This window comes from Pollachius pollachius (assembly GCF_949987615.1).
Source record: "Pollachius pollachius genome assembly, chromosome: 11".
In the NCBI taxonomy this organism is placed as follows: domain Eukaryota; kingdom Metazoa; phylum Chordata; class Actinopteri; order Gadiformes; family Gadidae; genus Pollachius; species Pollachius pollachius.
In genome coordinates this window covers 4,288,572-4,298,012 of record NC_136944.1, presented here as the reverse complement: position 1 = coordinate 4,298,012, position 9,441 = coordinate 4,288,572, and positions in this window count along the sequence as shown.

Genomic DNA, 9,441 nt, shown 5'->3' with positions numbered 1-9,441 from the left:
TGCAGCGAAAACGTCACGAAAGTACCGCACTCCAGATCCGACCGGCTGCAGCTCATCCAGAGTACAGCCGTCTGACGCCCCCCCTCAACAGACACACACACCTCCCAGACCTAATGAGGTCAGCGGAGAGGGCCCGGCTGTGCGAGGCGACCACCAGCCAATCCCAGCATCCCAGCAGCAGCAGACGGTGTGATGTGTGTTTAAACACTCATCAGACGCCCGCGGCGAAGTCACGGCAGCGCCGCAGTCGGCGACACAGATTAGCTGTCACACATCAGCACCTCTGAAGACAGACGCATTGGAAGTTTCTTCTAAAAGCAATTTTTCTGTGTGGTTTTGTTCTGAAGCGTGTGCAGTGCCACCACTACTTAACTACTACTAACTTAAAGCGCACGCACACACACACACACACACACACACACACACACACACACACACACCTATCTGTGCATCTGATCTGGTAAATAAGATAGAAATGTCTAATCAACAGGGAAAAGACAGAAGGGTAGTCAAGCTGAGAATTTGTTTGCTAAAAATAAAACTAATATAACTCAACTAACATATAGACAAATCTTTTAATGGGATATCGGAAGAGTGAGAAAAGCACCAAGCTCATTTCATCACACATGTAGCGAGCTGAGCTCATCTCTGACAGCGAGCATCAGTGCTCAGGAAGTCTGTGTTCGCTGACTCCCTGTAATCCGTTTCCTGGAGGTGATTACCTCGAGGCTGAGGGTGGTTCTGAGAGTTGACAACTAGATCCAGTCAGCTCCGGTTTCGTCAGTTTCACGATTCCCATTTCCTACTGACAGAGATCTCTTCTCTTACTTCACGCGGGATGTGTTCGACAGACATTCCCCCCGGAGTGAGAAGAAGATGAGGGAAACATTGTGAGGAAGGATATGACGAAATGCTATTTAAAACATGTCATAGAAACGGATATTCCTCCATCAGAAGACCTCATCTCTCACTGCCAAACCTGTGTAACTTAGACTTAAAACGCTCAGATTCTTAGATTTACATTTAGGGCATTTGGAAGACCCTTTTATCCAAAGTGACTTACAATAAGTACATTTGTCAGAAAAAGGAGAAACAACCATATACCACTCTCTGTATAGTAAGGATGTACATATAACCAAGTGCCAAGCACTAACAATCACTAGGTTAACCCATTCCCCATATACAACAGAGATAGCTAGGATAAGATGCTACACAATGCTAAGTACCATTTTTAAGGGTTAGAGAGAGAGAGCAAGAAAGACAGAAAGAGAAAGAGCAAGAAAGAAAGAGGGAGAGAGAGCAAGAAAGAAGGACAGAAAGAGGGAGAAAGAGCAAAAAAGAAAGAGGGAGAGAAAGCAAGAAAGAAAGACAAAGAGCGAGGGCAAGAGAGACAGAATGTGGGAGAGAGAGAGCTAGCGACAGAGCCAGGAGAAGAACCAGGTGAGGGGGGGGGGGGGGGAATGTCGTGTTCATGAGAGGAGAGAGGAGATGGTCTATCGGCTATAGGCCGCTGCTGGGTTCCCATGGGAACCAGGACACAGGAGCTCCGTGTCCACGCTAGGACGTCACGCTCCAGCGAGCGTCACACTCTGAAAGCCGACAGGAACAAGAAGACCAGAACAACCAGGAGGAGGATGTGTGATACGGCTCGCAGGAGCCTGGGCACACAACCTTCTCCAAAGTGAACTGCTATCTAAGAAGTTATCTGAAGAACCCTGTCAGTGTGACAACCTCAGGTTGGGGTTCTTCAGCTAATGCCAGTGGAGTACTGGGACGCGATCCATACGTTTCTCAGATCTGATACTCCTTGTGCCCCCAGCTTGGGTCTGCATTCAGAAAAAGGTTCTAACCCCATAAACATCTTCCAGAACGCTTGTGGGTATTATTTACTGATTAATTTGTTTGCATGAAAAGAATCTATAAATCCATCTTTTGTTTTTTCATAAAGACTGCACCTTCCATGTACTCGCTTAGAAGTCTACATAACCATCTGCATAGCAGGTGACCATAAGGTCGTGAAACGCCGTGTTGGAGACTTGCTTCTGAACAACAGAGAGAACACCATTGCAACAAGGTGGCTGCCACACTCTTTCACACTCTCTCACACTTTTCACACACATTCACACACCGATGGCGGTGTCAGCCATGCAAGGCGACAGCCAGCTCGTCAGCAGCAGTTAGGGTGAGGCGTCTTGCTCAAGGACACCTCAGCACTCAGCTAGGAGGAGCTGGGGATTGAACTGGCAACCTTCCGTTTACCAGCCATCGCTCTACCTCCTGGGCCACATGTCGCCCCAGTACGCGAGATCAGTGAAGATGCTGACTGAGCTACAGTCTGTCAGAGTCCTCCCTAAAGAAAGTCTCTCTGAGTCCGTCTTGGTGGCATAGCGCCGGCAGAGCAGATTCTGCTGATCGGGGCGAGATGAAGCGTCTCTCTGTCGCCTGGAGACATTCACACTTCCCCCCCCCCCCGCTCTCCACCCCCCCAAATCTATCTGTCCCTCCGTCCATCCATGTGTCCGCCAGCCAGTCCCTTTGACCGATCGCCTATCAGCCAGTCTGTCTGTCTCTCTGTCCCTTTGCCGGTCTCTGTCAGCTTGTCTGTCAACAAGTCTGTTTGTATGTCTGTCTATCCCTCCTGCAGCCACAATCTCAATGCTGCATCCGTTTGTCAGCCAGTGTCTTTGTCTGTCTGTCAGCAAGTCTGTCCATCTCCCTCTAAACAAGATTCTCTCTTGCTCTTGCTCTCCCCCCTCTCATTCTTTCTGTCCTCCTCTCCCTGTTGTTCTCTCCCTATCGCCCCCTCTCTCCCTCTCTCTCTCTCTCCCTCTCTCTCGTGGATATCTCAGAAGTGCGACAGGTTTCAAGTCCAATGCAGGCACCGAGTTGTCGAGACATGAAAGCCAGTGTAGCGCGCTGTGGAGGTCTAGATGTCCGATACACCACGGGCCCCGTCTACCCTGAGCAACATGCCTCAGCCCTTGCCTGCTCCCCTGTCAGGTGAACAGCTAGCGGATCATGACAGATCCTGTGTTTGTATTGACCTCGCCCGGCGGGGATCCACGGGGAATTAGATGGGAGCATCAATCTGTTGGTTTAGTGGAGCAGGAAATCGACCAGCGTCTCTGCAATGAGCTTACAAACGAGCTCCACCGCAGACCCCCACCACGAGGGTCGGGGTGAGGACACATGGGAGGCCGTGGCTCTGCCAAACACTCAACAGATGCCCTTTCCTCACAGAACTCACTCCTGTGAATCTCACATTCTAACATTTCAGACGACCACTTTAGATCTCTCTCTCTCTCTCTCCCTCCCTCTCTTTCTCTTTCTCTGGAATCAATGTTTGGGTGATATGATGACTTTTGGTGATGAGTAGATACAGCTGTACGTCTTTCTGCATGTGGACATGTTAATCAGGCTGGTGGTAAATCCCCAAGCCCTGTCAGGTGACATCAGTCTGACGGGCCGGCCAATCACACACTCAGACACAACCAAACGATGGAGGTTGGATGTAACTTGTAGAACTTGTAGAGCATGGATCTGCGTGTGGTGAAGTGAGTGGTCCACTCAAGACAAGACAGAAAGGCCTTTAAAAAGTGTTTTGAACGCAGGTACGACTGCTTTTGGAGCTCCCGGAATTATGATTGGGGCCCTGAAATGATTCTTGCCTTGGGTCCCCGGGAGTTCAGAGCCGGCACTGAGAGCGGCTTTGGGGTTTATAATGATGATCCAAAGTGGAGTCCTACTTTACTGCCCTGTCCTCAATTAAATCCGTTTCATACGGCCGCATCAGGACCATTAGCGGGAGTTTATAAAGGAGAGGGAACGACAGAGAGACAGAGGGAATGAGAGAGAGACAGAGGGAACAGGGGAGAGATAATGGAACAGAAAAAGAGGGAGGGAGAGAGAATGAAACAGAGAGGGTGAGGAGATGTGGAGGAAAGGAGATAGTGGAAGGGAGGATAAATTTTAAAGGAGGAAATGTAATATATAACACATTTTTAATTTTTATTGATCGCGGAAAAAGCCATTATGAAGTGGTTTTAAACCTGACACATAAAGTAAATGCTTAAACAAAGTTATAAAGGCAGTTGTTAAGACTAATAGAGTATATATCATTGGAAAGATTGGGAAATTTAAGCCTAGAATTGTTTTGATAAAGTCGTCCCAGATGGTCTCGTGGTGTCCGACAATTATGTAGATTCATCTCAATTAAACCAACGATGGAAGCGGAGAATGTTGATGACTTCCTCGTCGGGCAATTAAAATCTGTATGGAATCAAATGTAGCCTGAGGCTTGCTTTAAAAGCCTTAGGACATAAACAACACAAACACAATCTATACAACACAACCACACAATATAAATTACAAAGCCGCACAATATAAACTACACAATCACACGATCTTTCTAAGGCTTGCAAAGCCTTGTTATTGGGTTGTTTAGTGTGATTGTGTGATTGTGTTGTTTGGATTATGTGATTGTTTTGTTTAGTGTGTTTGTGTAATTGTGTTGTTTAGATTGTGTGATTGTGTTTAGTGTGTTTGTGTTGTTTTTTCTAAGGCTTCCTTTGTAAGCCTTAGACACAGAGACTTGACACAAATAATATATGTTTCAGCCCATTCAGGTCACAGCTGCAAATCGCATGACTTAAAAAAGTTTAAACAAGTCTGGCTTTTAGGTTTAATCTCAATGCGTCAACATAAGCCATGTTCACAGGAACACACCTAAATCCACACCAGCCGAGATAGTTACTCAAATCGCTGAATGTGGTGATAATGCGGAGAATTATTACGGTGTGTCACCAGAGGTGGCACTGTGCCTTTGGTTCAGAGTTTGATATTCACAGTGCAATGGTGATGTGCGATGATTTGATGTCCAGACACTCAGCGTCATGTTGCTGATCTGCGATGACAAGCCATTTCCAGATCCTCTCGATAAGGCTTTAGTGTGTGTGTGTGTGTGTGTGTGTGTGTGTGTGTGTGTGTGTGTGTGTGTGTGTGTGTGTGTGTGTGAGTCTGTGTTTCTGAAGGCGAGCCCTGGAATCCGAGCCGGGGTGATTGTGGTGGTTTAGCGCTGATAGAATACGAACACAGGGGCTGATGGGAAGGTGCGCTCTGCTCAGCACTGATGGAGGCTCCACTGATCAATACCCCGTCTGCCCCCACCGCCCTGCAGAGCACGTCCTCCTCAGAGCACAACAGGCTGCCTCCTCCTCTTCCTCACTCTCTAACAACTGCACACCCCCCTCCCCTCCTTCTCGCTCTAATAACTGTAGACCCCTCCCCGTCCCAAAAACAATGAACAGTTCCATAAAAATAACAGAAAAATAACCAACCCTGAACCCTTCATACTGGAGTAAGACAATAGCTGCCCGCTAGACTAGTGCTGTTTATTTAGGTGGAGAACGGGCATCCAGGGAGGTCATTAACTGCTTAGGTTGATTATTCACCGCTGTGGACCTGGGGATAAACGCACATGAATCCTCTCTCTCACGTCTAGTAGCCTAGGTCAACCATCCTCGGTCCTATTAGGTTACTGCTGTAAGTCCACAAGTCTGGGGAGTTGTTAGACGCAAATTTTACTCGGAATGGCAACTAATGAATGAATAATGAGGGGAGAAATCTAGCTCAAAACGTGCCTTTGGTAATAGCAGTCAGATGAGTAAGCCTCTATGAATTAACATGCATATGGAACACAATATTTCAAATATACTGTATTACATTAACATTAAGTATGTAAAACAGTCATATGTAACATTAAAGTGGAAAGTGTTCACTGAAGTCACTGAATCAAGTAGAATAATCGATAATCAGTAGATCAAAAAATAAATTATAGCGGTCGATCAACGGTCTTCCCCAAGATACTTTCCCGTGGCACAGCGCCACTTGGTGCACGGTAAGATAACTGCAACAGCAGAGTTTATAAAATGTCTCATCCACTAGAAGTAGATTTCAAGTAGTTTGTCTTAAGAACTGCCTTTAAACAGACTGAGATTTCACATCTTTGGGGCACAAAACTGACGATTGAAAACAATACAACTTACAATCCTAATACAAAATAAATTAGAAAGTTGTTAATTGATGGACAAGGACAATTCCAGTATTTTGAACATTGAAGCCCCCTTTCTGGTTTGTCTAGGATGAAATGAGTGGTTAACACCGAAATTTTGAATATTGGTCCTTTCTCCAGTATTTGGCTGATTTTGAATCGCCCCTGCCCAGTGGCGTCACTAGGCTGTTTCATTCGGGGCTTAAACTCGGGTTTTATATAATTAGCCCCGAATCTTATTTTTGTGAAAAAAAAAAAAATCTAATTGCTTTTTTTTTTTTTTTGATTGCTTTAGTAGCTAAGTCCTTCTAGATAGTCCTTCTGGCAAGAGAATAAACGGTTTAAAAACATAACCAGAATGTTTATCACCTCAAGTGAATTAACCTATCCTATCCCCAGTCATATATATATATATATACAGTGGGGCAAAAAAGTATTTAGTCAGCCACCAATTGTGCAAGTTCTCCCACTTAAAAAGACGGGAGAGGCCTGTAATTTTCATCATAGGTAAACCTCAGCTATGAGAGACAAAATGAAAAAAAAAAATCCAGAAAATCACATTGTCTGATTTTTTAAGAATTTATTTTCAAATTATGGTGGAAAATAAGTATTTGGTCACCTACAAACCAGCAAGATTTCTGGCTGTCACAGACCTGTAACTTCTTCTTTAAGAGGCTCCTCTGTCCTCCACTCGTTACCTGTATTAATGGCACCTGTTTGAACTCCTTATCAGTATAAAAGACACCTGTCCACAACCTCCAACAGTCACACTCCAAACTCCACTATGGCCAAGACCAAAGAGCTGTCAAAGGACACCAGCAACACAATTGTAGACCTGCACCAGGCTGGGAAGTCTGCATCTGCAATAGGTAAGCAGCTTGGTGTGAAGAAATCAACTGTGGGAGCAATTATTAGGAAATGGAATACATACAAGACCACTGATAATCTCCCTCGATCTGGGGCTCCACGCAAGATCTCACCCTGTGGGGTCAAAGTGATCACAAGAACGGTGAACAAAAATCCCAGAACCACACGGGGGGACCTAGTGAATGACCTCCAGAGAGCTGGGACCAAAGTAACAAAGGCTACCATCACTAACACACTACGCCGCCAGGGACTCAAATCCTGCAGTGCCAGACGTGTCCCCCTGCTAAAGCCAGTGCATGTCCGGGCCCGTTTGAAGTTTGCTAGAGAGCATTTGGATGATCCAGAACAGGATTGGGAGAATGTCATATGGTCAGATGAAACCAAAATAGAACGTTTTGGTAAAAACTCAACTCGTTGTGTTTGGAGGAGAAAGAATGCTGAGTTGCATCCAAAGAACACCATACCTACAGTGAAGCATGGGGGTGGAAACATCATGCTTTGGGGCTGTTTTTCTGCCAAGGGACCAGGACGTCTGATCCGTGTGACGGAAAGAATGAATGGGGCCATGTATCGGGAGATTTTGAGTGAAAACCTCCTTCCATCAGCAAGGGCACTGAAGATGAAACGTGGCTGGGTCTTTCAGCATGACAATGACCCCAAACACACCGCCCGGGCAACAAAGGAGTGGCTTCGTAAGAAGCATTTCAAGGTCCTGGAGTGGCCTAGCCAGTCTCCAGATCTCAACCCCATAGAAAATCTTTGGAGGGAGTTGAAAGTCTGTGTTGCCCAGCGAAAGCCCAAAAACATCACTGCTCTAGAGGAGATCTGCAAGGAGGAATGGGCCAAAATACCAGCAGCAGTGTGTGAAAACCTTGTAAAGACTTACAGAAAACGTTTGACCTCTGTCATTACCAACAAAGGGCATGTAACAAAGTATTGAGATGACCTTTTGTTATTGACCAAATACTTATTTTCCACCATAATTTGCAAATAAATTCTTTAAAAATCAGACAGTGATTTTCTAGATTTTTTTTTTTCATTTTGTCTCTCATAGCTGAGGTATACCTATGATGAAAATGACAGGCCTCTCTCATCTTTTTAAGTGGGAGAACTTGCACAATTGGTGGCTGACTAAATACTTTTTTGCCCCACTGTATATGTGTGTGTGTGTGTGTGTGTGTGTGTGTGTGTGTGTGTGTGTGTGTGTGTGTGTGTGTGTGTGTGTGTGTGTGTGTGTGTGTGTGTGTATATATATATATTAGTGCTGTTAGTTTAACGCGCTATTAACAGCGTTAATTTTTTTATTGCGCGATTAACGCTCTTTTGGCTTGGCAAACGTAGTTTTTTCACCTGGTGTCTAGAAACAACTAGTCACGTTAGAAAAACTACAACACCATTCCGGATCTACACCGGAAACAAACCAACAAGCACGCTGCACAAACTTGTTGGAGCAAGCAAGGATACAGAGCGGGTGAAAAACTCCTTAAAAGTGTGTGTGTGTGTTGGTCACTCTGTTCGAGCCTGCACGAGAGTTCAATGTTGTCATTAGCCGTTACGTCTTTCTGACCAATTGTAGTTCAAGGCCCACCTGGGCTGTACCACTTTGGAACGGGCCGCTCAGTTACTCCCATTTAGACAAAATCGACTTGGTTACGATGTTGACAGTTTGTGAGCGTTGCGTCTGTGGAGTGAGTGAGAGGTTGCGGGCGCACAGCTCAGGCTGCCGGACGGCGCAGCAAGGAACTTTCATAAACGCAATATTGTTATCCCGCAGTAATCAGCCCGACAGCCCCGAAACGTTAAAGGCCCACCGGGCCTTTAACGGAATATTCATACTGGTTTAAAAAATAAATGTTATAGTATTTCCCATCTTTGCTGAGCAAGAGTTTTGTTCGAAAGTTCAGTGATTGAAACAAATAAAAACCTGGGCTATTGAAGTTTTACGGTAGGCCTACCACTGTCATGCACCTACCCGATGTCAAGTGGACCGGGTAGAATTCACTGCGGGTCTCTCTTCTTACGGTCCTTCTCCACACTCTCTGATCTCACTAAAAGGCTAGCAGCATGAAATCAAGGGATATTTATGATAGAATAAATGTGTGATTAATCGCGAGTTAACTATGACATTAATGCGATTAAATATTTTAATCGCTTGACAGCACTATATATATATATATATATATATATATATATATATATATATATATATATATATATATATATATATATATATATAGTCTGTCTCACTTGTATTCATTTTACTCTGAAATAACTTGAATGGAACTTTAGATGTCTGGTGATAAGCAGCACAGCAGTCAGGTAGCTATTTGCAGCTATAATAAATTGCGTATTTTGTGTATTTAGGTAAAACATTATGAAAAATGTGCATGCGCAATAAAGCATGCAAAAAAATTTGCCACGCGCATTTTCCCTTTCCCTCTGGGCTAAGCCCTGGATATTTCAAAAACCTAGAATTGCCCCTGCCTGCTTCACAATGGCTAGCTATGGGCATTCACAAACCGGTC